Here is a 17359-nt window from a genome sequence, read left to right on the forward strand (position 1 = left end):
AGAAACAGGAATTCAGAAAAATTCACCATTTTAAGTTCATTCAATCTAACCAAATAAACTTAAGTTCACGTTACCTAATTGGTACAGCCAACAAACTTTTTACTCCCTTTTTCACAAGCAGCTTTCGCAGAACCACATTGTCACATATCTGAACTGGACTTGCTACAGACTCATGATTTTCTGAAGTTTTAATTATCTCTTCCACCTCTTGATCTGCAACTATATTAACCTACACAAAAATAAAAGCATAAAAAAATCCAAAGTGTCTCACCTAAATCACTAAGAAAATTCAATTCGATATAAAATCAATAAAAACATAAGAAAAAACATTTTTATTAGAAGAAGCCAAACACGGAATAAGACATACACTTGAATCCCCAGAGTCCATCATCAACTTCGTCATTTTCTTCTCTTCCATCACTTCCCAAACAGCTATATCCAAAACGTCGCTTTGCATCACCTTGAATTCATATTGGTGCGACGGTGAAACCAGAGAAGAATCAATACCGTTCAAAACGACGTCGTTTGGTGCAAGCTTTGCCTCTCAGTTTCGTAGGGCCTTTTCCACGATTCTGATACTCAAATCTTGATTGGCTTCTTCATCAACATCATCGCTGCTGAACATGAGTGATAGCGGGGAAGCACCCTCGAGATTTTCGCTTGTTTCATTGACTTGTTCGTACCCTGTTGCATTGGCTTTCAAATTCTCCTTCTTTGCCATGCCGTTGTGAATTCAAGGGAAGATTTGGGATTTCGATTAAGGGGATATTTGGGAAGACTTCATTTCAGAGAAGGTTAGGGTTTCAGTGTTTGAGAAGGAGAATGGAAGATTTGAGAAGAATAAACCCTGAAGTAATATAAAATTTATGTTTTCATCGGTGAAAATTGTTGAAAACTGGGTTTAGAAAAGCTTCATTGCATTTTGTTCAGCTTCCACAAGAGTTTTGTTCAATCCTATAAAATTAGATTATTTTATTCAGTCTAATAAGTTAATATTTACTTATTTATTAGATTATTTTATTCAATCTAATAAGTTAATATTTACTTATTTATTTGTTAATAATGTTTAAATTATTTTATTCACTTAAGAAATTTAGACTCATTAATTTGTTGATAATATTTAAATTATTTTTTAATATGTTATTACATATTTTGAGTTATAAAATTAAATAAATTTTTTTAGTTTATATAAATTAACACCCGTTTTTTAGTTTAAAGGGAGTAATTAAGATTTAATTATAGTAATATTTTTAATTTAAACCCGTTTTTAGAAAATAGGGTGTATATTGTCACCTGATAATGCTTAAAATAACACTTTATTTACAAAATTGTCATCACGTTTTTCATTTACACCCGTTTTTCATATATTGGGTGTAAATTTTAAAATTATATTAATCTTTTTGTACTAGTGAAGGTACTACTAATGTTGGTTTAGTTTACAGAAGATCCAAAGATTACAACTTAGTAGGATTCTGTGATGCTGACTATGCTGGAGATAGAATAGAAAGAAAGAGCACTTCTGGAAGTTGTCAATTTCTTGGAAGTCATCTGATCTCATGGTACAGTAAGAAGCAAGCTACTATTGCCCTCTCAACAACAGAAGCAGAATATGTTGCTGCTGCTGGATGTAGCACACAAATGCTCTGGATGAGAAGTCAGCTAGAAGATTATCAGATATATGAGAGTAACATTCCTATTTTCTGTGATAATACTTCTGCTATATGTTTATCTAAGAATCCTATCTTACATTCAAAAGCTAAACATATTGAGATTAAACATCATTTCATAAGGGACTATGTTCAAAAGGGTGTTATATCTTTAAACTTTGTGGATACAGACCATCAATGGGCTGATATCTTTACAAAACCCCTTGCTGAAGATAGGTTTAAGTTCATTTTGAAGAATATCAGTATGGATTTATGCCCAGAATGAGAAGATGAGAAGATCTTATGTATGAGTATCTTCTGAAATGAGATTGGATTAGTCTTTTATAAGAAGTTCTGATTGTAATCAATTAGAAGTAGTGATTCTGTTATTACTAACGTTTCATTGTCTAAGTTGACTCAGAATCTCTTTAAAAGTAAAACAGCTGTAACTGGCTATCCAGATGGTAAACACGTGTTCACTAATTTTGGACAAGCGTGCGTGCAGTTGAGGGGACACCTACTTAGGTAACTGTGCTAATCACTTCTTTTGTCATTATTATCTCTCCTCACGTCACGTAACATTAAATGTCATTCATCATTTTAGTTTCTCTTTATACCCTTCAAACGTTTCGTTTTCCTCTATTTATTTCTCTCTCTCTCTCTCTCTCTCTCTCTCTCTCTCTCTCTCTCTCTCTCTCTTTATCTGCATTTTGCATAAACCCTAGTTTATTCATCTTCAACCTAGCATTCACCATGAATCCGTCTTCAAGTTCCTCTCAAGAGGTTTCTCCACTGAAAACTCGCTACACTCCTCCATCAGAAATGGAAGTTTTGTGTAAATCTTCTGTGGACTCTGATGACTTGGGTGTGAAGGATAGAAAAACACTTAGAAAGGGGGGGATTGAATAAGTGTGACTTAAAAACTTGAGCGATAAAAATAAAATGCACAATTATTTTTATCCTGGTTCGCTGTTAACGAAGCTACTCCAGTCCACCCCCGCAGAGATGATTTACCTCAACTGAGGATTTAATCCACTAATCGCACGGATTACAATGGTTTTCCACTTAGCCGCAACTAAGTCTTCCAGAGTCTTCTGATCACAACCTGATCACTCCAGGAACAACTGCTTAGTTCACTCCTAAGACTTTTTCTAGAGTCTACTGATCAACACGATCACTCTAGGCTTAGTTCACTCCTAAGACTTTCTGCTCAGCCAACTGCCAAGACTTCCTACTCAGCCAACTGCCAAGACTTCCTGCTCAGCCAACTGCCAAGACTTCCTGCTCAGCCAACTGCCAAGACTTCCTAGAGTATACTGATCAACTGATCACTCTAGTTCCTTACAACTTAATGTAATCTATTCAAGAGTTTACAAATGCTTCTTAAAAGCGATAATCACAACTGTGATATTTCTCTTACAATTTAAGCTTAATCTCACTAAGATATTACAACAGCAATGTAGTGAGCTTTGATGAAGATGAAGATTCTGAGTTTTGATTTGAACAGCGTTTCAGCAAGTTAATTTGAATTGTATTGGTGCGAAATCGTTAACCTTGCTTCTCATCAGAACTTCATATTTATAGGCGTTGAGAAGATGACCGTTGAATGCATTTAATGCTTTGCGTGTTCCGTACAGCTTTGCATTTAATGTTATACGCTTTTGTCAACTACCTCGAGCCTTGTTCACGCTGTGTCTACTGACGTAGCCTTTAGTAGCTTTAACGTTCCTTTTGTCAGTCAGCGTAGTCTGCCACGTGTACTTCCTTCTGATCTGATGTTTGTGAATATGACGTTTGAATATCATCAGAGTCAAACAGCTTGGTGCACAGCATCTTCTGATCTTCTGACCTTGAAGTGCTTCTGAGCGTGATACCATCTTCTGATCTTCAGTGCTTCTGATCTCATGTTCTTCTGATGCTTCCATAGACCCATGTTCTGATTCTGCTTCGACCATCTTCTGATGTCTTGCCAGACCATGTTCTGATGTTGCATGCTGAACCATTTGAGACACATCTTCTGAGCGCTGAATTATGCGTACTCTTTATATATTTCCTGAAAGGGAAATTGCATTGGATTAGAGTACCATATTATCTTAAGCAAAATTCATATTATTGTTATCATCAAAACTAAGATAATTGATAAGAACAAATCTTGTTCTAACAATCTCCCCCTTTTTGATGATGACAAAAACATATATAAATGATATGAATTTGCGATCAGAAAGAGTAGACGGCAAAAGACAAATTACACAGCTATAGCATAAGCATATGAATATGTCTCCCCCTGAGATTAACAATCTCCCCCTGAGATAAATAATCTCCCCCTGAAATAAATACTCGAAGAACTTTGATAAAAGACTTCCCTGATTATTTCGGTAGAGACGATCATATAAGCTTCTGCCTTCAGAGAATTCATAGCTTCTGACTTCTGCTTCCATTGGACAGCTTCAGAACTTGAATTTCTTTGATCTTCAGAACATTCACAGCTTCTGACTTCTGCTTCCATTCAGGACAGCTTCAGAACTTGAATTACTGGATCTTTTAGAACATTCACATCTTCTGATTTCTGCTTCCCTCGGATAGCTTCAGAACTTTGAATGTCTACCAACATCACTTCATGCTAGATTTGTATCAGAACATTGTTGAATGTACCAGAGCATCATCTGAGCATCTCTACATCCTGAAATGTTACAGAACAAAAACTAAACGACAAAAGTCAGCATGAACGAGTTAGAACATAAAATGTATATTCAAATACATGATATGTATCAGAGCCAAATGTATCAGAGCATTTAGGCTAAAAACATGTATCAGAGCAAATAATGTATCAGAGCCATAACATTATAGGGCAAATAGAATTTTGTCATAACAGGATAGACAATGATATTCAAATTCTATTATCAGTGCTTCTGATTCATTCTTCTTTCTTGCTTCTGATCTCTGAAGCTTGACAGCACTCAGCTTGCTTCAGTTTCCATGGTTTTGCTTCTAGTGTTTGCTTTGAAGATTCACTTCACTTCTCTGTACCTGCAAAACACTTAAACCATATAGAACTTGCAGTTCTTGTTAGTGAATGTGTGGGAGCCTTTACCCAGCAACTGATAGATTTAATCAAATCATTTATCATTTATCTTTCTCCCCCTTTTTGTCATAACATCAAAAAGAATATTTAAAAAGATTCAGATGTATAAAACGACAAAAGAAGACATTTACTGGAATGTAAAACACAAAGGAACTTTTTCATTGATCAGCAAAAGAGGATTACAAGAAGAATGCAGGAAAAACAGATGCAACAAGGAAAGGAAACTACAAAGACCAAAAGACTAAGATCCTAGCCTACGCAAAATCCGCGCCAGAACATCATGAGTGTGACTTAAAAACTTGAGCGATAAAAATAAAATGCACAATTATTTTTATCCTGGTTCGCTGTTAACGAAGCTACTCCAGTCCACCCCCGCAGAGATGATTTACCTCAACTGAGGATTTAATCCACTAATCGCACGGATTACAATGGTTTTCCACTTAGCCGCAACTAAGTCTTCCAGAGTCTTCTGATCACAACCTGATCACTCCAGGAACAACTGCTTAGTTCACTCCTAAGACTTTTTCTAGAGTCTACTGATCAACACGATCACTCTAGGCTTAGTTCACTCCTAAGACTTTCTGCTCAGCCAACTGCCAAGACTTCCTGCTCAGCCAACTGCCAAGACTTCCTGCTCAGCCAACTGCCAAGACTTCCTGCTCAGCCAACTGCCAAGACTTCCTAGAGTATACTGATCAACTGATCACTCTAGTTCCTTACAACTTAATGTAATCTATTCAAGAGTTTACAAATGCTTCTTAAAAGCGATAATCACAACTGTGATATTTCTCTTACAATTTAAGCTTAATCTCACTAAGATATTACAACAGCAATGTAGTGAGCTTTGATGAAGATGAAGATTCTGAGTTTTGATTTGAACAGCGTTTCAGCAAGTTAATTTGAATTGTATTGGTGCGAAATCGTTAACCTTGCTTCTCATCAGAACTTCATATTTATAGGCGTTGAGAAGATGACCGTTGAATGCATTTAATGCTTTGCGTGTTCCGTACAGCTTTGCATTTAATGTTATACGCTTTTGTCAACTACCTCGAGCCTTGTTCACGCTGTGTCTACTGACGTAGCCTTTAGTAGCTTTAACGTTCCTTTTGTCAGTCAGCGTAGTCTGCCACGTGTACTTCCTTCTGATCTGATGTTTGTGAATATGACGTTTGAATATCATCAGAGTCAAACAGCTTGGTGCACAGCATCTTCTGATCTTCTGACCTTGAAGTGCTTCTGAGCGTGATACCATCTTCTGATCTTCAGTGCTTCTGATCTCATGTTCTTCTGATGCTTCCATAGACCCATGTTCTGATTCTGCTTCGACCATCTTCTGATGTCTTGCCAGACCATGTTCTGATGTTGCATGCTGAACCATTTGAGACACATCTTCTGAGCGCTGAATTATGCGTACTCTTTATATATTTCCTGAAAGGGAAATTGCATTGGATTAGAGTACCATATTATCTTAAGCAAAATTCATATTATTGTTATCATCAAAACTAAGATAATTGATAAGAACAAATCTTGTTCTAACAGGGTGCTTATGGTTTCAAACCAAAAACGAAGACGAAGACTCAAGGGTGGTCGATCTATTTGAATAGAACGGTTGGAAGGGTTATCTGGTTCCAGGTTGAGAAACAAATCTCGGGGATCGCTGACATTGATTTCAAGACGGATCTCTCAAGACTCCAAGAAGTCTCAAGTCAGATCTCTTATGTGATGCTGTTATCAACATTTATCCAAAGGAAGAAGACTTTCTTGAGATATTGGATGATGTTAAGGATCATGTTCTTGACTTCTATGTTAAGGGAAAGCCTCGTATGAGACATTAGCTCTCTTCCTGTGAACTGTCTCTCACTTCCTCCTTGAATTCATGCATTCTCTTACAGTGGAGGTTCTAGTCTGGACAGGCATGCAGAGTTTCAAGCTTTCATGGCTAGACAAACTGAGAACACCGCAGGGATTCATGATATGTTAGCTAAGATTATGTCTAAGCTAGGGTTGTAGTCCTTAAGTCCTTTGTAGTTTTCTTTCCTTGTTGCATCTGTTTTCTGCATACATCTTTTGTAATTTTGTTTGCTTAATCAATGAAAAGTTTGATTCTGTTTCTTTCCTTTGTCGTTTTATACATCTGAATCTTTTATATTCTTTTTGATGTTATGACAAAAAGGGGGAGAAAATATATGATAAATGATCTGATTAATATTATCAGTTACCGGGTAAAAAGGCCCCACATTACTAACAGAACTTGCAAAGTTCTATGCTTTAAGTTGTGTTGTTGCAGGAATTGAAGATTCTCTTTAAAGATCAACATGAGAAGCAACAAGATGAATGCTGTGGATTCTTGAAGCAAGCTGAGTGCTATGAAGCTTCAGAATCAGAATCAGAAGCAAGAAGGAAGAATGTTCAGATATTCTGATGATAGAATATGATCTGAAACATTATGTCTATTTGTTCTGACACATTCTATATGGCTCTGATACATATTATGTGTTCTGAAACATATTCTATGTTTTGACTCATTCATGCTGACTTTTGTCGCTTAGTTTTGTTCTGTAACATTTCAGGATGTAGAGATGCTCTGATGATGCTCTGGTACATTCAACAATGTTCTGATACAATCTAGCATGAAGTGATGTAAGAAGAAATTCAAGCTCTGAAGCTGTCCCAATGGAAGCAAGAATCAGAAGCTATGGATGTTCTGAAGATCAAAGAAATTCAAGTTCTGAAGCTGTCCGATGGAAGCAGAAGTCAGAAGCTGTGAATGTTCTGAGGATCTAAAGAAATTCAATGTTCTGAAGCTGTCCTATGGAAGCAGAAATCAGAAGTCATGAATGTTCTGAAGATCAAGCACTGTGAACGTCTCTACTGAAATACTCAGGGAAGTCTTTTATTTATAAAATTAATTTCAGGGGGAGATTATTCATCTCAGGGGGAGATTGTTAATCTCAGGGGGAGACATATTCACATGCTTATGCTATAGCTGTGTAAATTGTCTTTAGCTGTCCGTTCTTTCTGATCGCAAATTCATATCATTTATATATGTTTTTGTCATCACCAAAAAGGGGGAGATTGTTAGAACAATATTTGTTCTGATCAATATTCTTAGTTTTGATGATAACAAGGATATGAATTTTGTGTGAGATAATGTGGTACTCTAATACATTGCAATTTCCCTTTCAGGAAATATATAAAGAGTATGCACAAATCAGCGCTCAGAAGCTTTGTCTCAGAAGGTTCAGCATGCAACATCAGAACATGGTCTGGCAAGACATCAGAAGATGGTCAAGGCAGAATCAGAACATGGGTCTATGGAAGCATCAGAAGAACTTGAGATCAGAAGCAGAAGCACTGAAGTTCTCATGGTATCACGCTCAGAAGCACTTCAAGGTCAAAAGACAAGAAGATGCTTTGCACCAAGCTGTTTGACTCTGATGATATTCAAACGTTGTATACACAAACATCAGATCAGAAGAAAGTACAGGTGGCAGGCTACGCTGACTGACAAAAGGAACGTTGGAAGCTATTAAAGGCAACGTGTCATACCCCAAAATTTGCCCATACTCTTCTCCTGCACAAAATCAAATCAAAAGACAAAACTCCAAAACACACTCTCCTATACAAAAGCTCTGAATTAGGGTTTGATTAATTCGATGGAAAATCATTGAATCAATGGCTCAAGGTGGCTCCATAGGGGCACAAACATCCCAAAGAATCTCCATGCAAGGTTTCAAGTCAAACAGAGCAAATTTAGGCCCCCAAGTCCTGATTAGGTCAACAGTCGACTATCAGGGGCAAAACAGTCATTTCAAGTCAGAATACAGTCAAAGTTCAAGATATTTGGTCAACAACATCCTCATAACCCTAAAATCATCATTTGATCAAGGGTTGATCATGATGATGCAAGAAAAGATCAGAAAAGTCAAAAGTCAAAAGTTACTATTTTTGGCATGAACTGGAAAAGTCAACCAAACTTTGAAAATTCACCAAAAATTCATACTTCATCAGAAAAATTCCCACCAAAGCTCATTTTGAAGGGAATTCACTCCTCTATCCAATGGTCCAAGAACCAAAACCCATAGGTCAATGGTTTAGGAGATATGGCTTCACACATTATAGGTCCTTTTCAAAAGTCAACAAAAAGACATGTTTTTCAAAAGGTCATAAAATAAGAATGGAAAAAGATTTTGATATGGGACCAAAGGCATTGGTTAGAGGACTCCCTGAGGTTTCCAAAATGTCCTAGAACACCTCCATACCTCAAAAATTGAGGGAGATACACCTTGTCAAAGTTGGACTATTTTTAAGAAAAAGATATGAAAAGAAAAGGTTCAAAATCCAAAAATCTCCAAATGGGCCTATGATTTCCTCACCCAATCTTCATCAAAAGCCCATCCACGAGATAAAGACAAGGACTTTTTATTTTTATAATTTTTATTTTTATTAATTATTTATGATTTTTATTCATTTAAAATCATGATTATAAAAATAATGGAAGATTTGATTTTTTCTCAAATTTCAATCATCATTAATCATCCAAATAGCCATTAATTGACAAAAAATTCGTACAAGAGCAAATTGATTGGAAAATATGGAATTTGGATCAAATTTAGAAACATTTTTCAATCATATTTCTTAAAAATTCCAATCAAAGATTCACTTGGATTTAGTTCAATTTTATCAACCCTAATCAGTCTCCTATAAGTATAGAAGCTATTCAGACGCAAGGGTTAGGGTTTTGGCAGTGGAAGAACTCCTAATTCGAGCATCCAAGAATCAAGAAATTTCTAAGGTCGATTTGGAGTTTAAGGCGAATTCAAAGCTTTGTGAGCCTCCCAAACGATTCCCAGGGGTATAGTAAAGCTTTTTCGATCGTAACTCTCAATCCATACGCTCAGAATCAACCTCCCAAGGCTTCACGGTGTTAAAGGTGGAGTTTTTATAGCGCTTGTGTAATAAGCGCTGTGAAAGAACCTGTTTCAGAAATCAGGGGAGGAAGACGATGCGGTGGCAAGCGCTGATTGGCCAATTCGAATACCAAAAGCGCGCGAACCAGATGAGGATACCTAGGATCCAGCGTGTTATGACTCACGCTCGTATCGTGCTCCTCACGTTGCCAGCCATCAGATCTCCAGAATGATCAATCCGACGCTTCCAAGGATGCAGGAGTACCATGGACCCCATGCGTGTGATGCATACGATTCAGCTGAGTTTTTTTTTAAAATTTTTTTATTTTTATTATATAACATGTTTATTTACATTTATATATATAACTGTATTTTTTTTAACCAATCAAATTTTATTTTATATATATAAATAATATGTTTTTAATAAAAAATATTTTCTTATCTATTTTATAAAAACATTTATTATATATTTTAATTGTAAATAAATATTAAAAATTGATTTAATCATTTATTACTCCAAAATTCATAATAATTCATGAAAACTTACAAAAAATTTCCAAAAAAATATATTTCGCATCCGATTTTATTTTTCAACTCGGTTTAATTAATTAGGTTGTTAGACCAATAATTAATTAAATTATTTATTTTCTTTTATTCAACTTCGTACCCTAATTAGGGTTTATGAAGAATAAGCCGTACACTGATTTTATTTTATTTTCTTATTATCAGGGTTAGCAATATAATTCGCCTCGAGTGCGCGCCTTCAACAAACCTCGAAGATAAGTGTGCTGCTTTATTTAATTTTATTCTTTTAATTGATTCGTTGTTAGGGTTTGCCTTGCCTTCACATATTTTCTGCCTTATTTCAGGGTTTACCTTCAAGGCAACCTTCGCCTAACAACCATATCAGATCAAATACGAATCGAAGCTAAGTATTATTTATGCATGCCTTATCAATTTATTTTCCTCTCATCCTTTTTTAAATTAATCCAGGTTATCTTCGAATTAGCCATACACTCACCCAGTTTCTTTATTTTCTTTCTTTCAGGGTTTGTCAAATGCCAAAGCTACGTCATGGGTAACCCTAAATCTTTTTCTTCTTTTTTTTATTTTATTATTACTTATGTCAAACCCTATTAAGGGATCCGCTGGTTACAAATCCCCTCTCCTCCGCTGGTTTCATTTCCCCCTTCCCTTTATTGCTTTATAACTGCGTGGTTAGTAATTTAGGGAGTGCAACTCGTACTGAATTAGAATAACTAATTAAAAGATAAATATCTGAACATAATCACGTGATTGATGCACACACGCATGCTTTTTGGGTAACCCTCTCTGTTGCCTGTTGCCTGTTGCCTTGTTGCCTGTTGCCTTTGTGTTTTTGCAGAATAAGCCACGTCCCTCGAATTCGAGGATACCTCAGCCATGTTGCCTCGATAAAAAGGTCACGACCCTAATGATGCTGCCTTCGATACACAAATGACCTCGACCCTCGGAAGTTGCCTACGAAGAAAGGCTGAGGTATCTTCTGGCTGCCTACTAAATGGCTTATTCTGATCCTTGCCTTAGACTACCTGCCCTTCTATGGCATGGGACAGTCTTATGGCAAAGGATGCTTCGATGACCCTTCAACCTCCAAACGAAAGGCTTCCTGCCCTCTTATGGCAAGGATAGACCCTTTCATTCTGAAAGGCAAAAGGAGACCTATCATCTGAGTTTAAGGTAATTGCCCCTAATTGCCTTGCAATGCTCAAACCTTTTTTATTATATTCTTTCTCATAATTTTTTCAAAAGGGCAACGCTTATTCACAAGCTAAAGTCCCTATCTCTTTCATCTACACTTTCTAAACAAATGAGCAAGCAAAGCAATTAAGAGCCCATGGAAAACCATGGATGCAAAGGGTGCCTTACACCTTCCCTTTGCATAAATTACCCCCCGAACTTAGATTTCTTAAAAGGTTTTTTTCTGTTTCTTTTTGCCTTTCCGAATATTGTTTGGATAAAATAAAAGTCGGTGGCGACTCTTGCTTACCGCGACATTCCGATTAATAAAAAGTCAGTTCACCGTGTTACAGAACTGGCGACTCTGCTGGGGAGAATTTCGATAAAAGAGGGGTTACCTTAAAAGTTTAGGATTCATTTAAATGTTTTCTATTGTTTGCTTTGTTTGATTTAATTTTGCAGGGCTGTTTTGGGTATTCTGTTGTGTGAAAGATCCTAACCCGGATCTGAGTACCTTAGGTATATGGCATGAGATCAAGGAGACTGCACAGCGTATACTGATGTGGTTGATCTGATGGCCATCGTTAGTGTGGCACATTGGTTTGTCCTGGTGTTCCTTGGGATCCGACCTGAGGAAATGCTTGGCTGCCGCGTGGTGTCATTAAGCACTAATTCGCCCTTAGAACCTTAGTCGAACTTGACTTTGGCCTTTTAGAAAGTAGCGAGATGGCTGGCTTTGGTTCCGACTGAAGTTGGTTGATACTCGAAGCTACACTCATATGGACTGGACTTTCAGGACCTTTTCGGTTGGCGATTCGATTGCCAAACTGAGATAAGCGCCTTCGAGAAAGGTCAATGATATGAGCTCCTTAGAACCTGATCTGTATATAGGACAGGTTTGAACCGACTAAACTTCAGTGGGGAGGGTACGCACCCCCAGACCACATGCAAGCCTAACCTTAAGGCAAAATTGTGTGACTTGTTTGTGTTTGTTATCTACTTGGCATCCATGACATCATAAACATCATGAGCATCATAACATCATGACTAACCATTCGAGGACCAAGGAATTCATCTTTGTTCTGTTTTGTAGGTTATGGAGACTAGAAACACCATTCGAGTTAACTTTGTGAAGATACCTTCCGAACTGAAAGAATTGGTATTAGAGATTCCTGGAGGTTCCCGATTCTCTGAAAGACATGGTCTCTTGCCCAGTTTAGTTACTTCAGGTTTTGACGAAGAAATGATGAGTGTACTATTTCAATTCTTCGATCCCGAGCATCATTGTTTTACTTTCCCGGATTATCAGTTGGTACCTACTATGGAAGAGTTTGCTGACATACTTGGACTCCCCATCCGAGATCAGATTCCGTTCACTGGTTTGGAAGAAATTCCAAAATTAGAAGTTATTGCTCCCGCTTTACATCTTAAGAAGTCTGATATTGATGGTCATTGGGAAACCAGAAGTGGAGTCAAGGGATTCCTCGCTAAGTTCTTACTTGGGAAAGCTCGCATGTTTCTGAAGTCCATGAGTTATCAAGCCTTCGAAGACATATTAGCATTACTCATCTATGGTTTGGTGTTGTTCCCTAATCCTGATCAGTTCATTGATGTGCACGCCATAAAGATATTTCTGACACGCAATCCAGTTCCTACCTTGCTTGGAGATATCCTACACTCTCTTCACACTCGTACTATGAAGAAGCGAGGGACTCTTATGTGTTGCATACCTTTGTTATCTAAGTGGTTTATTTCGCACTTGCCTCGATCAGTAATGAGGAACGACCAAAGGTTGAAATGGCACAAGAGAATAATGTCACTTTCACATTCTGATATCCGTTGGCTGTCTTTATCCAAGGAAAGTTTCACCATGATCGACCGTTGTGGACAATATCCTAATGTGCCTTTACTTGGCATACGAGGGGGTATCACTTATAATCCTTGCTTGGCTTTACGACAATTTGGTTACGCTCGAAGAGATGGTCCTCACCATATGCTTATACAAGGGATTGTGTTTGATTATGAAGATGATACTCAAAATCACCGCCGGAAGTTTATACGAGCATGGGATATGGTGAACAGAATTGATAGCAGGAGCTTGGGGCAGAGAAACTCCATTCCTTTGGGGCCTTATCTTAGATGGGTGCGCACTCGTGCTCAACGTCTCGTCATGCCTTATCCATATGTCCTACCTGTGATAGTGGAACCCGATTGCGAGGAAAAAGTTCCTCAAGTTATTGCTCATCCAGACATGCCAACCGACATCGAAGAATTAAAGAGATCTTGGGTTCAATTAAAGGAAGAAAGAGACACTTTTGAAGCTCAGTTTCGTGCTAAAGAAAAGAAAGTGTTAGAACTCACAAGATTACTTCAAGCAGAGCAAGGCATCAACAACTTCATTGGTTCAAAAAGGAAGCGTCCATGGGAGACTTGAAGAATTTATCTTTTCTAAGTTTTATTTTATTTTCTAGTTTTATACTTTCCTTATTGTAAAAGACAACAATAAAACAATTTACAATTACTTTCTCTTAATTATTATTAATAAAGTTTCTTTTTGTTTTGTTTTAAACAAATTTGAATTCTAAGGTCCTCGAAACATTGCATATGCATAATCATATCATTCATAAACATCGCATCACAGGTTTCATAAAATCAAACGCCTCATCTTTGTACTGTTTATTTCAGTAACAAAGATGAATCTCGAACAATCTATGAAGAATCTCCAAACTCAGAACAACCAATTCCAAGAAATGATCCTTAACTTGGCCAAGGGGCAAGAAGAATTGAAGGCACTTCTAATCGAGAAGGAGAAGAATCAACATAAGCTCCAAGGCGGTCAAGATAATCAGAGATCCAAGCCTAAGCGGTCATTTACTCCGTTACATATGCCGCTGTCTCAAGCTCTGCAACAGCTGCTCAATCAGAACTTGATAACTCTATTGCCTCCATATTCACTTCCTGCTAATCCCACTCCTGGGTACAAGTACCATGCAAGATGTGCTTATCATTCAAACAGTCCTGGTCACGATACAATGGATTGTGGACCATTGAAGCACATGATCCAAGACCTCATTGATTGCAAGATCATTGACGTCATTTCACCTGAGAAACCTCATATGGTCAATACTGGGTACGATCGGAAAGGTCACAATGAACCCAACCAATCTGTGGGGACAATTCTGACCTTTACACCAGTTCCACAACAAAGACACAAGTCAGATACACCTAAGCGCCAATTCGCAAAGATCAATATGACTCTGGCCGAAGCGTTGCAACAATTGCTGAAAAAAGGGCTAATCACTTTGAAGGACCCTCCGAGGAATCCCAGTACTTCCTCTTCTCGTTATAATCCTAATGCAAGGTGTGCGTATCACTCTGATAGTCCTGGACATGACACTAATAACTGTTGGACATTGAAGAATAAGATCCAAGACTTAATCGATGACAAGATCATTGACTGCCACCCTCCTGAGGAACCTCACGTTGTGTACGACCAGAAAGATCACGATGAACCCAAACAATCTGTGGGGACAATTCTGACCTCTACATTAGCTCCGCAACAAAGACGCAGGTCAGAACGTCAGTTTACAAAGATCAATATGTCACTGGCTCAGGCATTACAACATTTGCTGAGAGAGAACTTGATTACTTTAAGAGATCCTCCTGTAAAGCCCAACACCTCCGCCCCTAGCTACAAGCCCAATGCGAGGTGCGCATATCACTCCAATAGCCCTGGGCATGATACGAATGATTGTTGGCCATTGAAGAACAAGATTCAAGACATGATTGATGCTGGTGAAATTGAATTCTATCATCCCAAGACCCCTGTGGTGATCACTACTCCTATGCCTAATCACAAAAAGATTGATTAATACCTAGAAGGATGAACTTTTTAGATCATTAGATTTACTTTCATTTGCAATTTCTGTTCTGTTTGTTTAAACACTCCAATTATGATAGACATTATTTGTTTTAATAATCATCATCAGTGCATTGCGTATGTTTGTCTTGAATAAATTATTTCGCTATCACTCTTTTTAAAATTATGTCTTTACTTTGCATATGTTTTTATGATACTCAACTCCTGCTAAAGCTGTGAGCCTTTTGAGGGAGGAGGACGAAAACGATACCGCAACCTCATACAGTATGCTTTTGAGCGGACTATGCTGACGATGTACAGGCATTGTTTCAATTCCTAAACAGTGGAGATATAAGGATGTTAATCCCTCGTCAACCCCTTTGAGCCTAAGAAGTAGAAGTTTCTTTCTTGTACTAATTAAAACCTTTGATCATAACCTGGGGCAGGGTAGTTCTCAGTTAATTTGGCTGTGCATTCTAGTTTAAGAGAATCATTCAGTACACCTTTCAATAAAGATTTCAAACACAAGCGTTCATCCGTACACATCAAAGAAGTGTTGGAGATGTCAATCAAAAGCCAATGATGGTTCATCAATCATTAAGCAAGGCAGTCAACATCTTTCAAAAAGAAAAAAAAATGAATGAAAGAATGAAAAAACATATATACAAAGAAAAGCCTGCTAAGTCAAAAATAAAATCAAAAGATGACTCAGGCAAAAATCGAGGCATCCCGCTGACTGTAAGCTTAAAATAGACAGTTCAGGCAAAAGTTAGGGATATCAAAAGATGAAAAAAGAGAAGTCAATAAATTCCTGAACGACACAATGTTGTGACTACCAAAAGGAAGAAGTGACTGCCATCTCAAAAATTCTCTTTGCTTGCGAATCATCATCATTATCAAAGGTGCAAATCCAAAAGTCTCTTGGAACCTGAATGCATAAGCCAAATTTACTGAGTTTAGGACTGAAGATCATCACGAAGAGGGGTGGGGATAAATAAACTTTGAGCCTTTATCCTTTGTTTCTTAAACCGTGAACCAAGCCACGTTACAACCCTTGAAAGTCCTAATTGAAGCATGGTTAGTTCGAAAGCATACTGTCACCAAAAAAAAAAAGGTATCCTGACTCCTTAAGGTTTACCAAAAACGAGGAGTCGGTATTTCATTCTTACAAACATTAGTGCAAATATCATTTTTTTACAAGTGTCGTGTTTTTGCATCTCATGTTTTAAAGGTTTTTCAAAAATTCAAGACAGACGTATGCATTGCATCTCATGAATTCATTATTAAACATATTCTGCTACATAATTTCAAATGTTAGCATCAGAAAGAACTTGCACAGGGTACAACTAATGACTGAAAGTTATCCCGACAGACAATATTACTCCAAGAAGCAATGTCTCCTACGTATACAAGGGGCATGACACGTCTTTCCCAATCCATCTGGGGCAATCAAGTCAAGATTCCAAGAATCTCTCAAAATCCAAACAGTCAGGGGCATCATCCTAAGTTTACGATTACTAGGGGCATGTCACATACAATATACACTTCATAAAGTCCTCGTGAGGTGAATCTCTTCAAAGTTCCTGCTAACTGGGGCAAATCTATACAAGTCCAGTTTGACATTTTAAGTGACGTGTCCTAAATCGAGTAGTGGTTACTATAATACTGGGGGCAACTTTCATCCATGTCTCCTCACAGAGCCAGGTTCACGAGATCATATCCCCACAGAGTAATCACTAAGAAGATATCTTCAAATACTCTTGCCCTGACAAAGACATGGCGGCCCAACAGAGTTTACATCTTCAACACTGTCTATCAATATCTTTATCACCAATCAGGGAACATCAAGTCACTGATCATCTCCAAGCAGAAATCATAAATTCCCAGCTGAGCATCTCCAAATAAGATCAAACATCAAAATCACGAAGACATAGAGATTTATTTTCTCAATCAAGACAACATAAATCATATTCACATATCATATGTCATAAACATATTCATACATTGCACGCATTACCTCATAAAAATTCATACATAACATGCAAAGCTTCTCATTTATTTTGAGAGACTCATTATGTAATCCATGCATCATGACATTGCATAAATTTAATCTTACCTTTTGCAGAATACAGGTACAGACAAA

The sequence above is a fragment of the Vicia villosa genome, linkage group LG3 (assembly GCF_029867415.1).
Source record: "Vicia villosa cultivar HV-30 ecotype Madison, WI linkage group LG3, Vvil1.0, whole genome shotgun sequence".
In the NCBI taxonomy this organism is placed as follows: domain Eukaryota; kingdom Viridiplantae; phylum Streptophyta; class Magnoliopsida; order Fabales; family Fabaceae; genus Vicia; species Vicia villosa.